At 42.4% G+C, this 21990-nt stretch overlaps 1 pseudogene; it reads left to right on the plus strand.

Annotated features, from left to right (window-relative positions):
* LOC124024281 overlaps positions 1-21990 on the plus strand; it is a 54885-nt pseudogene that overhangs the window by 25591 nt on the left and 7304 nt on the right.

A 21990-nucleotide genomic window follows, 5' to 3' on the forward strand; every position in this document is an offset into this window, starting at 1 on the left:
TTTCTCTCCTCTCTCTAGATTCTATACATGGTGTTTCTCTACTCTCTCTAGATTCTATACATGGTGTTTCTCTACTCTCTCTAGATTCTATACATGGTGTTTCTCTACTCTCTCTAGATTCTATACATGGTGTTTCTCTACTCTCTCTAGATTCTATTCATGGTGTTTCTCTCTAGATTATATTCATGGTGTTTCTCTACTCTCTCTAGATTCTATACATGGTGTTTCTCTCTAGATTCTATTCATGGTGTTTCTCTCTAGATTCTATACATGGTGTTTCTCTCTAGATTCTATACATGGTGTTTCTCTCTAGATTCTATACATGGTGTTTCTCACTAGATTCTATACATGGTGTTTCTCTCTAGATTCTATTCATGGTGTTTCTCTCTAGATTCTATACATGGTGTTTCTCTCTAGATTCTATACATGGTGCTTCTCTCTAGATTCTATTCATGGTATTTCTCTCCTCTTTCTAGATCCTATACATGGTGTTTCTCTCTAGATCCTATACATGGTGTTTCTCTCTAGATCCTATTCATGGTGTTTCTCTCTAGATCCTATTCATGGTGTTTCTCTCTAGATCCTATACATGGTGTTTCTCTCGAGATTCTATACATGGTGTTTCTCTCCTCTCTCTAGATTCTATACATGGTGTTTCTCTCCTCTAGATTCCAAACAGGGTGTTTCTCTCGAGATTCTATACATGGTGTTTCTCTCGAGATTCTATACATGGTGTTTCTCTCTAGATTCTATATATGGTGTTTCTCTCTAGATTCTATACATGGTGTTTCTCTACGCTCTCTAGATTCTATACATGGTGTTTCTCTACTCTCTCTAGATTCTATACATGGTGTTTCTCTCTAGATTCTATACATGGTTTCTCCCTCTCTCTAGATTCTATACATGGTGTTTCTCTCTAGATTCTATACATGGTGTTTCTCTACTCTCTCTAGATTCTATACATGGTGTTTCTCTACTCTCTAGATTCTATACATGGTGTTTCTCTACTCTCTCTAGATTCTATACATGGTGTTTCTCTACTCTCTCTAGATTCTATACATGGTGTTTCTCTCTAGATTCTATACATGGTTTCTCCCCTCTCTCTAGATTCTATACATGGTGTTTCTCTCTAGATTCTATACATGGTGTTTCTCTACTCTCTCTAGATTCTATACATGGTGTTTCTCTACTCTCTAGATTCTATACATGGTGTTTCTCTACTCTCTCTAGATTCTATACATGGTGTTTCTCTACTCTCTAGATTCTATACATGGTGTTTCTCTACTCTCTCTAGATTCTATACATGGTGTTTCTCTACTCTCTAGATTCTATACATGGTGTTTCTCTACTCTAGATTCTATACATGGTGTTTCTCTACTCTCTCTAGATTCTATTCATGGTGTTTCTCTCCTCTCTCTAGATTCTATACATGGTGTTTCTCTACTCTCTCTAGATTCTATACATGGTGTTTCTCTACTCTCTCTAGATTCTATACATGGTGTTTCTCTACTCTCTCTAGATTCTATACATGGTGTTTCTCTACTCTCTCTAGATTCTATTCATGGTGTTTCTCTCTAGATTCGATTCATGGTGTTTCTCTACTCTCTCTAGATTCTATACATGGTGTTTCTCTCCTCTCTCTAGATTCTATACATGGTGTTTCTCTCTAGATTCTATTCATGGTGTTTCTCTCTAGATTCTATTCATGGTGTTTCTCTCTAGATTCTATACATGGTGTTTCTCTCTAGATTCTATTCATGGTGTTTCTCTCTAGATTCTATACATGGTGTTTCTCTCTAGATTCTATTCATGGTGTTTCTCTCTAGATTCTATACATGGTGTTTCTCTACTCTCTCTAGATTCTATACATGGTGTTTCTCTACTCTCTCTAGATTCTATACATGGTGTTTCTCTCTAGATTCTATTCATGGTGTTTCTCTCTAGATTCTATACATGGTGTTTCTCTACTCTCTCTAGATTCTATACATGGTGTTTCTCTACTCTCTCTAGATTCTATACATGGTGTTTCTCTACTCTCTCTAGATTCTATACATGGTGTTTCTCTCTAGATTCTATACATGGTGTTTCTCTCTAGATCCTATACATGGTGTTTCTCTCTAGATTCTATACATGGTGTTTCTCTCTAGATCCTATACATGGTGTTTCTCTCTAGATTCTATACATGGTGTTTCTCTCTAGATCCTATACATGGTGTTTCTCTCTAGATTCTATACATGGTGTTTCTCTCTAGATCCTATACATGGTGTTTCTCTCTAGATTCTATACATGGTGTTTCTCTCTAGATTCTATACATGGTGTTTCTCTCTAGATTCTATACATGGTGTTTCTCTCTAGATTCTATACATGGTGTTTCTCTCTAGATCCTATACATGGTGTTTCTCTCTAGATTCTATACATGGTGTTTCTCTCTAGATTCTATACATGGTGTTTCTCTCTAGATTCTATACATGGTGTTTCTCTCTAGATTCTATACATGGTGTTTCTCTCTAGATCCTATACATGGTGTTTCTCTCTAGATCCTATACATGGTGTTTCTCTCTAGATCCTATACATGGTGTTTCTCTCTAGATTCTATACATGGTGTTTCTCTCTAGATCCTATACATGGTGTTTCTCTCTAGATCCTATACATGGTGTTTCTCTCTAGATTCTATACATGGTGTTTCTCTCTAGATCCTATACATGGTGTTTCTCTCTAGATTCTATACATGGTGTTTCTCTCTAGATCCTATACATGGTGTTTCTCTCTAGATCCTATACATGGTGTTTCTCTCTAGATCCTATACATGGTGTTTCTCTCTAGATTCTATACATGGTGTTTCTCTACTCTCTCTAGATCCTATACATGGTGTTTCTCTCTAGATCCTATACATGGTGTTTCTCTCTAGATTCTATACATGGTGTTTCTCTACTCTCTCTAGATTCTATACATGGTGTTTCTCTCTAGATTCTATACATGGTGTTTCTCTACTCTCTCTAGATTCTATACATGGTGTTTCTCTCTAGATCCTATACATGGTGTATGTGTTAGGTCTTATGGTGTGTTGTCCCATATTATAATTGAACCACTTAATAGAATGTTTGACCTTTTGTTTTAATCTTAACATATGTTTCTCTCCCCTGCTTGCTTGCTCTCTCCCTCTCTCTCGCTCTCCCCTCTACCCCCCTGCCCCCTCTCCTTCGTTTGCTCCCTCCCCCCGCCACTCTCCCCCTCCCTCCCTCTCCCACTAGATCCCATTAAGACCGCCCAGGGCTCCCTGTCCCTGAAGGCTTACAGGTTAACACCCAAACTGATGGAGATTTGCAAGGAGAAGGACTTCTCAGCCGAGGGGTGAGAGACACACACACACACACACACACACACACACACACACACACACACACACACACACACACACACACACACACACACACACACACACACACACACACACACACAAAGACACACACAAAGACACACACACACCACAAAGACACACACACACCACAAAGACACACACACACACCACAAAGACACACACACACACCACAAAGACACACACACACACCACAAAGACACACACACACACCACAAAGACACACACACACACCACAAAGACACACACACACACCACAAAGACACAAATACCAACTGCACCTTTCCTGATAAGAATTCAGCATTAATGCTGTGCTCTGGTGAAACTCCCTTCAAAAGATTCCAATGCCTGATGTTATTTTCCCCACGAGCAGAGAGAGCCTCATCAGAGGCTCTTAGTGATGTGATGATAGGGGTTTATAACTAGTGTGTGTGTGTGTGTTGGGGCTGTCAAACAGCTATACTGCCATGTTCATCCTCCGCCTGACTGGGTCTGACCCTCAGGCTGCTGGCCATTGATTTTAAATAGCATCTGAATGAAGCGTAATGAGAGAGACGTTTTCAAATAGATCGGAGTTCCCACAAGCTGAGTTTATGAAAACAAGGAGTCCCAACAGACTGGCATTAAATTGACCAGAAAATAAACCAGTATTAGGAACTGTTGGCGAGGTGGGTCAGTATTGGGAACTGTTGGCGAGGTGGGTCAGTTTTGGGAACTGTTGGCGAGGTGGGTCAGTATTAGGAACTTTTGGCTAGGTGGGTCAGTATTAGGAACTGTTGGCTAGGTGGGTCAGTATTAGGAACTGTTGGCTAGGTGGGTCAGTATTAGGAACTGTTGGCTAGGTGGGTCAGTATTAGGAACTGTTGGCTAGGTGGGTCAGTATTAGGAACTGTTGGCTAGGTGGGTCAGTATTAGGAACTGTTGGCTAGGTGGGTCAGTATTAGGAACTGTTGGCTAGGTGGGTCAGTATTAGGAACTGTTGGCTAGGTGGGTCAGTATTAGGAACTGTTGGCTAGGTGGGTCAGTATTAGGAACTGTTGGCTAGGTGGGTCAGTATTAGGAACTGTTGGCTAGGTGGGTCAGTATTAGGAACTGTTGGCTAGGTGGGTCAGTATTAGGAACTGTTGGCGAGGTGGGTCAGTATTAGGAACTGTTGGCGAGGTGGGTCAGTATTAGGAACTGTTGGCGAGGTGGGTCAGTATTAGGAACTGTTGGCGAGGTGGGTCAGTATTAGGAACTGTTGGCGAGGTGGGTCAGTATTAGGAACTGTTGGCTAGGTGGGTCAGTATTAGGAACTGTTGGCGTGGTGGGTCAGTATTAGGAACTGTTGGCTAGGTGGGTCAGTATTAGGAACTGTTGGCTAGGTGGGTCAGTATTAGGAACTGTTGGCTAGGTGGGTCAGTATTAGGAACTGTTGGCTAGGTGGGTCAGTATTAGGAACTGTTGGCTAGGTGGGTCAGTATTAGGAACTGTGGGTCAGTATTAGGAACTGTGGGTCAGTATTAGGAACTGTTGGCTAGGTGGGTCAGTATTAGGAACTGTTGGCTAGGTGGGTCAGTATTAGGAACTGTTGGCCAGGTGGGTCAGTATTAGGAACTGTTGGCCAGGTGGGTCAGTATTAGGAACTGTTGGCTAGGTGGGTCAGTATTAGGAACTGTTGGCTAGGTGGGTCAGTATTAGGAACTGTTGGCTAGGTGGGTCAGTATTAGGAACTGTTGGCTAGGTGGGTCAGTATTAGGAACTGTTGGCTAGGTGGGTCAGTATTAGGAACTGTTGGCTAGGTGGGTCAGTATTAGGAACTGTTGGCTAGGTGGGTCAGTATTAGGAACTGTTGGCTAGGTGGGTCAGTATTAGGAACTGTTGGCTAGGTGGGTCAGTATTAGGAACTGTTGGCTAGGTGGGTCAGTATTGGGAACCGTTGGCTTTGGCTTGGATTACTCCTTATTCTTTAGTTAATTTCTTCATGTTTACACCCACACCTACCCTTACCTACCCTTACCTACCCCTACCTACCTACCCTTACTTACCAACCTACCCTTACCTACCTACCCTTACCTACCCCTACCCACCTACCCTTATCTACCTACCCCTACCTCCCCTTACCTACCTACCTACCCCTACCTACCTACCCTTACCTATCTACCTACCTACCCTTACCTACCTACCCTTACCTACCTACCCTTACCTACCAACCTCCCTACCTACCCTTACCTACCTACCAACCTACCTACCCCTACCTACCCTTACCTACCTACCTACCCTTACCAACCTACCCTTACCTACCTACCTACAGTACCTACCTACCTACCGTACCTACCTATCTACCTACCTACCCACCCATCTACCTACCCACCCATCTACCTACCCACCCATCTACAGTACCTACCTACCTACCCATCTACCTACCTACCCATCTACCTACCTACAGTACCTACCTACCTACCTACCTACCCATCTACCTACCTACCCATCTACCTACAGTACCTACCTACCCACCCATCTACCTAACCATCTACCTACCGTACCTACCTACAGTACCTACCTACCTATCTACCTACCTACCTACCCATCTACCTACCTACCCATCTACCTACCTACCTACCTACCTACCCATCTACCTACCGTACCTACCTACCTACCTACCTACCTACCTACCTACCCATCTACCTACCTACCCATCTACCTACCGTACCTACCTACAGTACCTACCTACCTATCTACCCATCTACCTACCGTACCTACCTACCTACCTACCCATCTACCTACCGTACCTACCTACCTATCTACCCATCTACCTACCTACCCATCTTCCCTACCGTACCTACCTACCTACCTATCTACCTACCTACCCACCCATCTACCTACCCACCCATCTACCTACCCACCCATCTACAGTACCTACCTACCTACCCATCTACCTACCTACCCATCTACCTACCTACAGTACCTACCTACCTACCTACCTACCCATCTACCTACCTACCCATCTACCTACAGTACCTACCTACCCACCCATCTACCTAACCATCTACCTACCGTACCTACCTACAGTACCTACCTACCTATCTACCTACCTACCTACCCATCTACCTACCTACCCATCTACCTACCTACCTACCTACCTACCCATCTACCTACCGTACCTACCTACCTACCTACCTACCCATCTACCTACCTACCCATCTACCTACCGTACCTACCTACAGTACCTACCTACCTATCTACCCATCTACCTACCTACCGATCTACCTACAGTACCTACCTACCTACCTACCCACCCATCTACCTACCCACCCATCTACCTACCTACCCATCTACCTACCTACCTACCCATCTACCTACCTACCTACCTACCCATCTACCTACCTACCTACCCATCTACCTACCGTACCTACCTACCTATCTACCCATCTACCTACCTACCTACCCATCTACCTACCTACCTACCATCTACCTACCTACCTACCTACCCATCTACCTACCGTACCTACCTACCTACCTACCCATCTACCTACCGTACCTACCTACCTATCTACCCATCTACCTACCTACCCATCTTCCCTACCGTACCTACCTACCTACCTATCTACCTACCTACCCACCCATCTACCTACCTACCCATCTACCTACCTACCTACCCATCTACCTACCGTACCTACCTACCTATCTACCCATCTACCTACCTACCCATCTTCCCTACCGTACCTACCTACAGTACCTACCTACCTACCCATCTTCCCTACCGTACCTACCTACAGTACCTACCTACCTACCTACCCATCTTCCCTACCGTACCTACCTACAGTACCTACCTATCTACCCACCCATCTACCTTGTAGTCATTTCCTCTCCGAGGTCAGTTGCTCATTTATTGTCTGGTTGCTTTGCCTCTGACTCTCTGTCCAGTTCGTTGTCAGACTTAAATGTTAATGTTGTCGAGCTTTTTATTCGTTTCGCTGGGCCATGTTCATTATAGGCACCGAGTGGGAGGGAACGAGACACCACCTGAATTTGTCCAATGAGAAATGCTCTTTTTTTTTGGTGTCTGTTTTGTGATAATGTTTGGCTATGTTGTGATAATGACTAGGGGACCCTGTTAGTTTCTAATGCACCAGGTCCTCATCAGTCTCTCTCTCAATACGCGGCTGATTGAAAGACCAGGAGGACAATAGCAGCTCTATTGCTCGGCTGGCGAAGACTCATTTCACCACCGTTATTATGAGGACAATCTGAATAATATATCATTTCAAAGGAGGGCTTCAGTTTTCTATGATGGGTTCTTTCCATGTGGCTGTATTTGATGTTTTATAAGTGGCTGTTTTTGTTATCTTTTAAATGAAAGGCAGGAAAGAGAGACTGCACTGAATTAGACTAGACTCTACAGGAAGAGAGAGACTGCACTGAATTAGACTAGACTCTACAGGAAGAGAGAGACTGCACTGAATTAGACTAGACTCTACAGGAAGAGAGAGACTGCACTGAAGTAGACTAGACTCTACAGGAAGAGAGAGACTGCACTGAATTAGACTAGACTCTACAGGAAGAGAGAGACTGCACTGAAGTAGACTAGACTCTACAGGAAGAGAGAGACTGCACTGAAGTAGACTAGACTCTACAGGAAGAGAGAGACTGCACTGAATTAGACTAGACTCTACAGGAAGAGAGAGACTGCACTGAATTAGACTAGACTCTACAGGAAGAGAGAGACTGCACTGAATTAGACCCTACAGGAAGAGAGAGACTGCACTGAATTAGACTCTACAGGAAGAGAGAGACTGCACTGAATTAGACTCTACAGGAAGAGAGAGACTGCACTGAATTAGACTCTACAGGAAGAGAGAGAGACTGCACTGAATTAGACTAGACCCTACAGGAAGAGAGAGACTGCACTGAATTAGACTAGACTCTACAGGAAGAGAGAGACTGCACTGAAGTAGACTAGACTCTACAGGAAGATAGAGACTGGATTGAATTAGACTAGACTCTACAGGAAGAGAGAGACTGCACTGAAGTAGACTAGACCCTACAGGAAGATAGAGACTGGATTGAATTAGACTAGACTCTACAGGAAGAGAGAGACTGCACTGAAGTAGACTAGACCCTACAGGAAGATAGAGACTGGATTGAATTAGACTAGACTCTACAGGAAGAGAGAGACTGCGCTGAATTAGACTAGACTCTACAGGAAGAGAGAGACTGCACTGAATTAGACTAGACTCTACTGTCTGTTATCAATATGATCCAGTTTTAGACTAGACTCTACAGGAAGAGAGAGACTGCACTGAAGTAGACTAGACTCTACAGGAAGAGAGACTGCAGACACTACTGTCTGTTATGTTGTCAATATGACCCAGTTTTAGACTAGACTCTACAGGAAGAGAGAGACTGCACTGAAGTAGACTAGACTCTACAGGAAGAGAGAGACTGCACTGAAGTAGACTGGACTCTACAGGAAGAGAGAGACTGCACTGAAGTAGACTGGACTCTACAGGAAGAGAGAGACTGCACTGAAGTAGACTGGACTCTACAGGAAGAGAGAGACTGCACTGAAGTAGACTAGACTCTACAGGAAGAGACTGCACTGAATTAGACTAGACTCTACAGGAAGAGAGAGACTGCACTGAATTAGACTAGACTCTACAGGAAGAGAGAGACTGCACTGAAGTAGACTAGACTCTACAGGAAGAGAGACTGCAGACACTACTGTCTGTTATCAATATGATCCAGTTTTAGACTAGACTCTACAGGAAGAGAGAGACTGCACTGAAGTAGACTAGACTCTACAGGAAGAGAGACTGCAGACACTACTGTCTGTTATGTTGTCAATATGATCCAGTTTTAGACTAGACTCTACTGTCTGTTATCAATATGATCCAGTTTTAGACTAGACTCTACTGTCTGTTATGTTATCAATATGATCCAGTTTTAGACTAGACTCTACTGTCTGTTATGTTGTCAATATGATCCAGTTTTAGACTAGACTCTACTGTCTGTTGTCAATATGATCCAGTTTTAGACTAGACTCTACTGTCTGTTATCAATATGATCCAGTTTTAGACTAGACTCTACTGTCTGTTGTCAATATGATCCAGTTTTAGACTAGACACTACTGTCTGTTATCAATATGATCCAGTTTTAGACTAGACTCTACTGTCTGTTATCAATATGATCCAGTTTTAGACTAGACACTACTGTCTGTTGTCAATATGATCCAGTTTTAGACTAGACACTACTGTCTGTTGTCAATATGATCCAGTTTTAGACTAGACACTACTGTCTGTTATCAATATGATCCAGTTTTAGACTAGACTCTACTGTCTGTTATGTTGTCAATATGATCCAGTTTTATAAATAGATTAGATTAGACACTACTAATGGCAAATTAGTTCAACTACATTTTGTAGAGCTGGCAATCAAATTGAGTTGAACTGGGTTGAATCATTGACTTTGAATTGAACTGGTTTGAATCATTGACTATGAATTGAACTGGGTTAAATCATTGACTTGGAATTGAACTGGTTTGAATGTCATTGACTTTGAATTGAACTGGGTTGAATTGGTTTGAATCATTGACTTTGAGTTGAACTGGGTTGAACGCCATTGACTATGAATTGAACTGAAGTGATTATTTTCTCTCCCTCCTCCTCAGATTGAAGAAGGCCATGATTGGTTTTGAGCACATGTTCGAGGAGGTTCCCATCGTGATCAAGAACTCCCACCTGATCAACGTTCTGATGTGGGAACTGGAGGAGAAGTGTACTGTGGCCGACAAGCACGAACTGCTCAACCTCTCCAGCAGGTATGTGACGTGGTGCTGTCTACCCTAGTGGTGCTGTCTACCCTAGTGGTGCTGTCTACCCTAGTGGTGCTGTCTACCCTAGTGGTGCTGTCTACCCTAGTGGTGCTGTCTACCCTAGTGGTGCTGTCTACCCTAGTGGTGCTGTCTACCCTAGTGGTGCTGTCTACCCTAGTGGTGCTGTCTACCCTAGTGGTGCTGTCTACCCTAGTGGTGCTGTCTACCCCTAGTGGTGCTGTCTACCCCTCACTACTCCCTCTCTCTCTGTGTTATAAAAGCCATTTCCCCTCACTACTCTCTCTCTGTGTTATAAAAGCCATTTCCCCTCACTACTCTCTCTCTGTGTTATAAAAGCCATTTCCCCTCACTACTCTCTCTCTGTGTTATAAAAGCCATTTCCCCTCACTACTGTCTCTCTCTCTGTTATAAAAGCCATTTCCCCTCACTACTGTCTCTCTCTGTGTTATAAAAGCCATTTCCCCTCACTACTCCCTCTCTCTCTCTGTGTTATAAAAGCCATTTCCCCTCACTACTCTCCCTCCCTCTCTCTGTGTTATAAAAGCCATTTCCCCTCACTACTCTCTCTCTGTGTTATAAAAGCCATTTCCCCTCACTACTCCCTCTCTCTCTCTCTCTCTGTGTTATAAAAGCCATTTCCCCTCACTACTCTCCCTCCCTCTCTCTGTGTTATAAAAGCCATTTCCCCTCACTACTCTCTCTCTGTGTTATAAAAGCCATTTCCCCTCACTACTCTCTCTCTGTGTTATAAAAGCCATTTCCCCTCACTACTCTCTCTCTGTGTTATAAAAGCCATTTCCCCTCACTACTCCCTCTCTCTCTCTCTGTGTTATAAAAGCCATTTCCCCTCACTACTCTCTCTCTGTGTTATAAAAGCCATTTCCCCTCACTACTCTCTCTCTGTGTTATAAAAGCCATTTCCCCTCACTACTCCCTCCCTCTCTCTGTGTTATAAAAGCCATTTCCCCTCACTACTCCCTCTCTCTCTGTCTTATAAAAGCCATTTCCCCTCACTACTCCCTCCATCTCTCTGTGTTATAAAAGCCATTTCCCCTCACTACTCCCTCTCTCTCTCTCTGTCTTATAAAAGCCATTTCCCCTCACTACTCCCTCTCTCTCTCTCTGTGTTATAAAAGCCATTTCCCCTCACTACTCCCTCTTTGTGTTATAAAAGCCATTTCCCCTCACTACTCCCTCTCTCTCTGTGTTATAAAAGCCATTTCCCCTCACTACTCCCTCTCTCTCTGTGTTATAAAAGCCATTTCCCCTCACTACTCCCTCTCTCTCTCTGTGTTATAAAAGCCATTTCCCCTCACTACTCCCTCTCTGTGTTATAAAAGCCATTTCCCCTCACTACTCCCTCTCTCTCTGTGTTATAAAAGCCATTTCCCCTCACTACTCCCTCTCTCTCTGTGTTATAAAAGCCATTTCCCCTCACTACTCCCTCTCTCTCTGTGTTATAAAAGCCATTTCCCCTCACTACTCCCTCTCTCTCTCTGTGTTATAAAAGCCATTTCCCCTCACTACTCCCTCTCTCTCTGTGTTATAAAAGCCATTTCCCCTCACTACTCCCTCTCTCTCTCTGTGTTATAAAAGCCATTTCCCCTCACTACTCCCTCTCTCTCTGTGTTATAAAAGCCATTTCCCCTCACTACTCCCTCCATCTCTCTGTGTTATAAAAGCCATTTCCCCTCACTACTCCCTCCATCTCTCTGTGTTATAAAAGCCATTTCCCCTCACTACTCCCTCCATCTCTCTGTGTTATAAAAGCCATTTCCCCTCACTACTCCCTCTCTCTCTCTGTGTTATAAAAGCCATTTCCCCTCACTACTCCCTCCATCTCTCTGTGTTATAAAAGCCATTTCCCCTCACTACTCCCTCTCTCTCTGTGTTATAAAAGCCATTTCCCCTCACTACTCCCTCCATCTCTCTGTGTTATAAAAGCCATTTCCCCTCACTACTCCCTCTCTCTCTGTGTTATAAAAGCCATTTCCCCTCACTACTCCCTCTCTCTCTGTGTTATAAAAGCCATTTCCCCTCACTACTCCCTCCATCTCTGTGTTATAAAAGCCATTTCCCTCACTACTCCCCTCTCTCTGTGTTATAAAAGCCATTTCCCCTCACTACTCCCTCTCTCTGTGTTATAAAAGCCATTTCCCCTCACTACTCCCTCCATCTCTGTGTTATAAAAGCCATTTCCCCTCACTACTCCCTCCATCTCTCTGTGTTATAAAAGCCATTTCCCCTCACTACTCTCCCTCTCCCTCTCTGTGTTATAAAAGCCATTTCCCCTCACTACTCCCTCTCTCTCTGTGTTATAAAAGCCATTTCCCCTCACTACTCCCTCTCTCTCTCTGTGTTATAAAAGCCATTTCCCCTCACTACTCCCTCTCTCTCTCTGTGTTATAAAAGCCATTTCCCCTCACTACTCCCTCTCTCTCTGTGTTATAAAAGCCATTTCCCCTCACTACTCCCTCTCTCTCTGTGTTATAAAAGCCATTTCCCCTCACTACTCCCTCTCTCTCTGTGTTATAAAAGCCATTTCCCCTCACTACTCCCCCCCCCTTTCATTATCATCTTTCTTGATATGCCACACCTGTCAGGTGAATTGATTATCTTGGCACAGGAGAAATGCTCCCTAACAGGGATGTAAACATATGTGTGTGCACCATTTGAGAGATGTTTTTTTGTTTTTGCGTATGCAACATTTCTGGGATCTTATTTCAGCTCATGAAACATGGGACCAACACTTTACATGTTGCATTTATATATTTTTGTTCAGTGTTGTTACTCGACAATGATAACCGAAATGACAGAGTGAGAAGAAAGACGCCTGTACAGAATACAAATATTCCAAACAAAAAAAATGTCAACGCAATAGATTTTTGGTCCTGAATACAAAGTGTTATGTTTGGGGCAATTACAACACATTACTGAGTACCACTCTATGTAATTTTCTAGCATAGTGTTGGCTGCATCATGTTATGGGTATACTTGTAATCGCTAAGGACTAAGGGAGTTTTTCAGGATGAAAAAAAAAACGGAATGAAGCTAAGCACAGGTAAAATCCTAGAGAAAAACCCGGTTCTGCTTTCCACTAGACACTAGGAGATGAATTCCTTTCAGCAGGACAATAACCTAAGACACGAGGCCAAATCTATACTGGAGTTGCTTACCAAGAAGACAATGACTATTCCTGAGATGCCAAGTTACAGTTTTAGATTTTAAATCTACTTGAACATCTATGACAATGATCAACAACCAATTTGACAGAGCCTGAATCATAAAAAATAAATGATAATGGTGTTTTGCACACTCCAGGTGTGGGAAGCTCTTAGAGACATCCACAGAAAGACCCTCGGCTGTAATCACTGCCGAAAGTGCTTTTACAAAGGCTGTGTGTGTGTGTGTGTGTGTGTGTGTGTGTGTGTGTGTGTGTGTGTGTGTGTGTGTGTGTGTGTGTGTGTGTGTGTGTGTGTGTGTGTGTGTGTGTGAATACTTATAGAAATTAAATATTTCATTTTCATACAAAAAAATCGAAAAAACATGTTTTCACTTTGTCATTATGGGGGGTATTGTGTGAAGTTGGGCGACATTCTGTTTTAAATAAATGGAATCCATTTTGAATTCAGGCTGCAGCACAACATGTAGAATATTGTGAAGGAGTGTGAATAGTTCTGAACTCTCTCTCTCTCTCTCCTCCCCTGTAGAATATGTAAAGGAGTGTGAATAGTTCTGATCTCTCTCTCCTCCCCTGTAGAATATGTAAAGGAGTGTGAATAGTTCTGAACTCTCTCTCTCTCTTCCCCTGTAGAATATGTAAAGGAGTGTGAGTAGTTCTGATCTCTCTCTCCTCCCCTGTAGAATATGTAAAGGAGTGTGAATAGTTCTGAACTCTCTCTCTCTCCTCCCCTGTAGAATATGTAAAGGAGTGTGAGTAGTTCTGATCTCTCTCTCCTCCCCTGTAGAATATGTAAAGGAGTATGAATAGTTCTGATCTCTCTCTCTCTCTCCTCCCCTGTAGAATATGTAAAGGAGTATGAATAGTTCTGATCTCTCTCTCTCTCTCTCTCTCTCTCTCTCTCTCCTCCCCTGTAGAATATGTAAAGGAGTGTGAATAGTTCTGAACTCTCTCCTCCCCTGTAGAATATGTAAAGGAGTGTGAATAGTTCTGAACTCTCTCTCTCCTCCCCTGTAGAATATGTAAAGGAGTGTGAATAGTTCTGAACTCTCTCTCTCTCCTCCCCTGTAGAATATGTAAAGTAGTGTGAATAGTTCTGAACTCTCTCTCCTCCCCTGTAGAATATGTAAAGGAGTATGAATAGTTCTGAACTCTCTCTCTCTCTCTCTCTCTCTCTCTCTCTCTCTCTCTCTCTCTCTCTCTCTCTCTCTCTCTCTCTCTCTCTCTCCTCCCCTGTAGAATATGTAAAGGAGTATGAATAGTTCTGAACTCTCTCTCTCTCCTCCCCTGTAGAATATGTAAAGGAGTGTGAATAGTTCTGAACTCTCTCTCTCTCCTCCCCTGTAGAATATGTAAAGGAGTGTGAATAGTTCTGAACTCTCTCTCCTCCCCTGTAGAATATGTAAAGTAGTGTGAATAGTTCTGAACTCTCTCTCTCTCTCCTCCCCTGTAGAATATGTAAAGGAGTGTGAATAGTTCTGATCTCTCTCTCCTCCCCTGTAGAATATGTAAAGTAGTGTGAATAGTTCTGAACTCTCTCTCTCTCTCCTCCCCTGTAGAATATTGTAAAGGAGTGTGAATAGTTCTGAACTCTCTCTCCTCCCCCGTGGGGCCCTGTTGTGGATTCTAGCCATGTAATAATGTCTCTGGCCAAATCGGTTGTCTGAAGTTGTCAGGTTGCCGCGTGCGTTGCTTGGTCCTTCTGTCCGTGTGGAGCATCTCTGTCCACATCTTAACAGGTAATGGATCTGATGTCATTTCCACCGTGTCGTTTTCACTTCGACCACATTTGTCCACGTCATCTTCTGAGATCAGTGTTTTGTTCCTTCTTAAAACCAGGTGTCACTAACAGTCATCGTGACATGTCCTTGCCATTATTTATACCATGTTATATCTCATTCCTGTTGGCAGGTCGGCCTATTAGAAGAGAGGATCTCTTGTGTGGTATTAGTCTATAGTGTTGTGGTATTAGGCTATAGTGTTGTGGTATTAGGCTATAGTGTTGTGGTATTAGGCTATAGTGTTGTGGTATTAGTCTATAGTGTTGTGGTATTAGTCCATAGTGTTGTGGTATTAGTCTATAGTGTTGTGGTATTAGTCTATAGTGTTGTGGTATTAGTCTATAGTGTTGTGGTATTAGTCTATAGTGTTGTGGTATTAGTCTATAGTGTTGTGGTATTAGTCTATAGTGTTGTGGTATTAGTCTATAGTGTTGTGGTATTAGTCTATAGTGTTGTGGTATTAGTCTATAGTGTTGTGGTATTAGTCTAGTGTTGTGGTATTAGTCTATAGTGTTGTGGTATTAGTCTATAGTGTTGTGGTATTAGTCTATAGTGTTGTGGTATTAGTCTATAGTGTTGTGGTATTAGTCTATAGTGTTGTGGTATTAGTCTATAGTGTTGTGGTATTTGTCTATAGTGTTGTGGTATTAGTCTATAGTGTTGTGGTATTAGTCTATAGTGTTGTGGTATTAGTCTATAGTGTTGTGGTATTAGTCTATAGTGTTGTGGTATTAGTCTATAGTGTTGTGGTATTAGTCTATAGTGTTGTGGTATTAGTCTATAGTGTTGTGGTATTAGTCTATAGTGTTGTGGTATTAGTCTATATTAGTCTATAGTGTTGTGGTATTAGTCTATAGTGTTGTGGTATTAGTCTATAGTGTTGTGGTATTAGTCTATAGTGTTGTGGTATTAGTCTATAGTGTTGTGGTATTAGTCTATAGTGTTGTGGTATTAGTAGTGTTGTGGTATTAGTCTATAGTGTTGTGGTATTAGTCTATAGTGTTGTGGTATTAGTAATGTTGTGGTATTAGTCTATAGTGTTGTGGTATTAGTCTATAGTGTTGTGGTATTAGTCTATAGTGTTGTGGTATTAGTCTATAGTGTGTGTGGTATTAGTCTATAGTGTTGTGGTATTAGTCTATAGTGTTGTGGTATTAGTCTATAGTGTTGTGGTATTAGTCTATAGTGTTGTGGTATTAGTCTATAGTGTTGTGGTATTAGTCTATAGTGTTGTGGTATTAGTCTATAGTGTTGTGGTATTAGTCTATAGTGTTGTGGTATTAGTCTATAGTGTTGTGGTATTAGTCTATAGTGTTGTGGTATTAGTCTATAGTGTTGTGGTATTAGTCTATAGTGTTGTGGTATTAGTCTATAGTGTTGTGGTATTAGTCTATAGTGTTGTGGTATTAGTCTATAGTGTTGTGGTATTAGTCTATAGTGTTGTGGTATTAGTCTATAGTGTTGTGGTATTAGTCTATAGTGTTGTGGTATTAGTCTATAGTGTTGTGGTATTAGTCTATAGTGTTGTGGTATTAGTCTATAGTGTTGTGGTATTAGTCTATAGTGTTGTGGTATTAGTCTATAGTGTTGTGGTATTAGGCTATAGTGTTGTGGTATTAGGCTATAGTGTTGTGGTATTAGGCTATAGTGTTGTGGTATTAGGCTATAGTGTTGTGGTATTAGTCTATAGTGTTGTGGTATTAGTCTATAGTGTTGTGGTATTAGTCTATAGTGTTGTGGTATTAGTCTATAGTGTTGTGGTATTAGTCTATAGTGTTGTGGTATTAGTCTATAGTGTTGTGGTATTAGTCTATAGTGTTGTGGTATTAGTCTATAGTGTTGTGGTATTAGTCTATAGTGTTGTGGTATTAGTCTATAGTGTTGTGGTATTAGTCTATAGTGTTGTGGTATTAGTCTATAGTGTTGTGGTATTAGTCTATAGTGTTGTGGTATTAGTCTATAGTGTTGTGGTGTTAGTCCATAGTGTTGTGGTATTAGTCTATAGTGTTGTGATGTTAGTCTATAGTGTTGTGGTGTTAGTCTATAGTGTTGTGGTATTAGTCTATAGTGTTGTGGTATTAGTCTATAGTGTTGTGGTATTAGTCTATAGTGTTGTGGTATTTGTCTATAGTGTTGTGGTATTAGTCTATAGTGTTGTGGTATTAGTCTATAGTGTTGTGGTATTAGTCTATAGTGTTGGTCCATTCAGAAGCACTAAAACATAATGTTTTTCTCCAGGCCCTCTCTGAAAGGTGTTTCAGCAGGCCCTCTCATGTTCCCCAGCCCTCTCTGAAAGGGTTTTCAGCAGGGCCTCTCCTGTGCCCCAGCCCTCTCTGAAAGGGTTTTCAGCAGGGCCTCTCCTGTGCCCCAGCCCTCTCTGAAAGGGTTTCTACCAGGCCCTCTCTGAAAGGGTTTTCAGCAGGCCCTCTCCTGTGCCCCAGGCCCTCTCTGAAAGGGTTTTCAGCAGGGCCTCTCCTGTGCCCCAGCCCTCTCTGAAAGGGTTTCTACCAGGCCCTCTCTGAAAGGGTTTTCAGCAGGCCCTCTCCTGTGCCCCAGCCCTCTCTGAAAGGGTTTCTACCAGGCCCTCTCTGAAAGGGTTTTCAGCAGGCCCTCTCCTGTGCCCCAGCCCTCTCTGAAAGGGTTTTCAGCAGGGCCTCTCCTGTGCCCCAGCCCTCTCTGAAAGGGTTTCTACCAGGCCCTCTCCTGTGCCCCAGCCCTCTAAAAGGGTTGTGAACAAGGACCAGGGGCATGATAGGGAAGGTTAATTGAGTGCAGGTTATAAGAGAGATGTGAACATAACATTCTTTATCCAAAACACTCTGTTCTGAGGTGAAGGAGATCAGTGTAGAGAGAAATCTATAGAGAGATTCTTCCATTCATTCACAAGGTGGACTGACTCTGTGCACAACTGAGCAAGAGGACAAGTACACTAGAGTGTCTAGTTTGAGAAACAGACTCCTCTCACAAGTCCTCAACTGGCAGCTTCATTAAATAGTAAACACCAGGCTCAACGTCAACGGTGAAGAGGCGACTCCTGGATGCTGGCCTTCTAGGCAGAGTTGCAAAGAAAAGCCATATCTCAGACTGGCCAATAAAAAGAAAAGATTTAGATGGGCAAAAGAACACAGACACTGAACAGAGGAACTCTGCCTAAAGGCCAGCATCCCGGAGTCGCTTCTTCACTGTTGACGATGAGACTGGTGTTTTGCCGGTACTATTTAATGAAGCTGCCAATTGAGGACTTGTGAGAGGAGTCTGTTTCTCAAAGTAGACACTCTAATGTACTTTTGCTCAGTTGTGCACCGGGGCCTCCCACTCCTCTTTCTATTCTGGTTAGAGCCAGTTTGAGCTGTTCTGTGAAGAGAGTAGTACACAACGTTGTACGAGATCTTCAGTTTCTTGGAAATTTCTCGCTTTGAATAGCCTTCATTTCTCAGAACAAGAATAGACTGACGAGTTTCAGAAGAAATGTCTTTGATTCTTTGATTGAGCCTGTAATCGAACCCACAAATGCTGCTGCTCCAGATACTCAACTAGTCTAAAGAAGGCCAGTTTTATTGCTTCTTTAATCAGAACAGTTTGCAATTATGTTAGCACATCTGAAAAGGGGTTTTCTAATGATCAATTAGTCTTTTGAAATGATAAACTTGTATTAGCTAACACAACGTGCCATTGGAACACAGGAGTGATGGTTGCTGTTAATGAGCCTCTGTACGCCTATGTAGATATTCCATTAAACATCTGCCGTTTCCAGCTACAATAGTCATTTACAACATTAACAATGTCTACACTGTATTTCTGATCAATTTGATGGTATTTTAATGGACAAAATATTAGCTTTTCTTTCAAAAACAAGGACACTTCTAAGTGACCCCAAACGTGTGTGTGTGTGTGTGTGTGTGTGTGTGTGTGTGTGTGTGTGTGTGTGTGTGTGTGTGTGTGTGTGTGTGTGTGTGTGTGTGTGTGTGTGTGTGTGTGTGTGTGTGTGTGTGTGTGTGTGTGTGTGTGTGTACCACACATGTGGAGATCATCCGTTCACCTCCTCTTCGTCTCTCAAAGACACGGCGGTTGGAACCAAAAATCTCAAATTTGGACTCATCAGACCAAAGGACAGATTTCCACCGGTCTAATGTCCATTGCTCGTGTTTCTTGGCCCAAGCAAGTCTCTTCTTCTTATTGGTGTCCTTTAGTAGTGGTTTCTTTGCAGCAATTCGACCATGAAAGACCGATTCACGAGTCTCCTCTGAACAGTTGATGTTGAGAAGTGTCTGTTTTACTGGAACTTTGTGAAGCGTTTATTTGGGCTGCAATCTGAAGTGCAGTAAACTCTAATGAATTTATCCTCTGCAGCAGAGAGTAACTGGGTCTTCCTTTCCCTGTGGCGGTCCTCATGAGAGCCAGTTTCATCACAGCGCTGGATGGTTTTTGTGACTGTAACTTGGAAGAAACTTTCTTGAAATTCTCCTCATTGACTGACCTTCATGTCTTTTAATAAAGTAATGATGGACTGTCGTTTCTCTTTGCTTATTTAAGCTTTTCTTGTTATAATATGGACTTGGTCTGTTTCCAAATAGGGCTGTCTTCTGTGTATCCCCCCCCACCCTACCTTGTCACAACGCAACTGATTGGCTCAAACTCATTGAGACTGGAAAGAAATGGCACAAATGAGCTTTTAACAAGGCACACCTGTTAATTGAAATGCATTCCAGGTGACTCATCTCATGAAGCTGGTTGAGAGAATGCCAAGAGTGTGCCAAGCTGTCATCAATCACTCTTCTTATTCTTTCAACCAATCACCAGTCACTTGTCAGTACATGTGGAGTACCCTTCTTTTATAAGCTTTCAACCAATCACCAGTCACTTGTCAGTACATGTGGAGTACCCTTCTTTTATAAGCTTTCAACCAATCACCAGTCACTTGTCAGTACATGTCGAGTACCCTTCTTTTATAAGCTTTCAACCAATCACCAGTCACTTGTCAGTACATGTCGAGTACCCTTCTTTTATAAGCTTTCAACCAATCACCAGTCACTTGTCAGTACATGTGGAGTACCCTTCTTTTATAAGCTTTCAACCAATCACCAGTCACTTGTCAGTACATGTGGAGTACCCTTCTTTTATAAGCTTTCAACCAATCACCAGTCACTTGTCAGTACATGTGGAGTACCCTTCTTTTATAAGCTTTCAACCAATCACCAGTCACTTGTCAGTACATGTGGAGTACCCTTCTTTTATAAGCTTTCAACCAATCACCAGTCACTTGTCAGTACATGTGGAGTACCCTTCTTTTATAAGCTTTCAACCAATCACCAGTCACTTGTCAGTACATGTGGAGTACCCTTCTTTTATAAGCTTTCAACCAATCACCAGTCACTTGTCAGTACATGTGGAGTACCCTTCTTTTATAAGCTTTCAACCAATCACCAGTCACTTGTCAGTACATGTGGAGTACCCTTCTTTTATAAGCGTTCAACCAATCACCAGTCACTTGTCAGTACATGTGGAGTACCCTTTTTATAAGCTTTTCACTTGTCATAAGCTTTCAACCAATCACCAGTCACTTGTCAGTACATGTGGAGTACCCTTCTTTTATAAGCTTTCAACCAATCACCAGTCACTTGTCAGTACATGTGGAGTACCCTTCTTTTATAAGCTGCTGAAAAGACTTGTTGTTCATTTTGTTTACAGAGAAATAGTCTTGTATTTGGTCGAAACACTTTCTTTTTTCTTTCTCCTCCCCCCAACAGTTTTCTAAGAGCAACGAGATGAAAGGTTTTGACGTTAGAGACCTTTTTAAAGGACCCCTTTTACCGCTCTTGGGGAGCGGAATGACTTTGTCGTCTAGACGGAAGACAGACTCCCCTCCTAGATTCCGTGGTCCTTCTGTAGCTCAGTTGGTAGAGCATGGCGCTTGTAACGCCAGGGTAGTGGGTTCGATCCCCGGGACCACCCATACGTAGAATGTATGCACACATGACTGTAAGTCGCTTTGGATAAAAGCGTCTGCTAAATGGCATATATTATTATTATTAGATTCAGATGAAAGATAATGACCGACTGGGAGTGGCTATAGAGTCAGTTACCATCTTCACTAGCTTTCCTTCTAAGTTGTCAATGCCAGGAAGGTTGTTCATTATTGATTGATTGTTCCACATCTCCCTCACTAACTTTATAAAATCCCAATGCTTTTCCTTTTCATTAGTTGTTTTATGCACGAGCACAATTGCTCACTGGCATTTTTCCCCCCTCCTAAACTTTCCCACTTTGGCAATGAAATAATCACGAAGCTAATTGGCAACATCAAATGGTTTTGTGATGAATAAGCCATCTGATTCAATGAAAGACGGAGTAGAATCGGTCTTTTCTACCCATAATTCCATTTTAAAGTACGTTTTTATATTATTGATCTTGGCTTCATCGTACAGTTTCTTCTTCTTTTGTTGATGAGTCGAGTCGTATCATTTCTCAATTCGGCAGGAAGTCGGCCAGTCAGATGTACAGCCAGACTTGTTAGCCACTTCCTCTTGTCCCGTCTCTTTCAACCAATACAGTTTCTTCATTTCCTCATCGATCCACGGAGCCTTTAACAGTTCTAACAGTCAGTTTCTTAACAGGTGCTTGTTTATCAATAATTGGAAAAAGGCTATTTTAATATATACAATAAGAGTAGCGTCTGGATGCTCCTTATTAATCACATCAACAAATATGTTTAACATCATCCACATAAATCACAGTTAAATGTTCTGTATGATCTCTTATATACTATTTAAGGCCCAGCTGTTGGAACGTTGTCCTTCCTGTATATAGCCACTACACTGTGATCACTGCATCTAATGGG

Source organism: Oncorhynchus gorbuscha, unplaced genomic scaffold, assembly GCF_021184085.1.
Source record: "Oncorhynchus gorbuscha isolate QuinsamMale2020 ecotype Even-year unplaced genomic scaffold, OgorEven_v1.0 Un_scaffold_1817, whole genome shotgun sequence".
In the NCBI taxonomy this organism is placed as follows: Eukaryota; Metazoa; Chordata; class Actinopteri; order Salmoniformes; family Salmonidae; genus Oncorhynchus; species Oncorhynchus gorbuscha.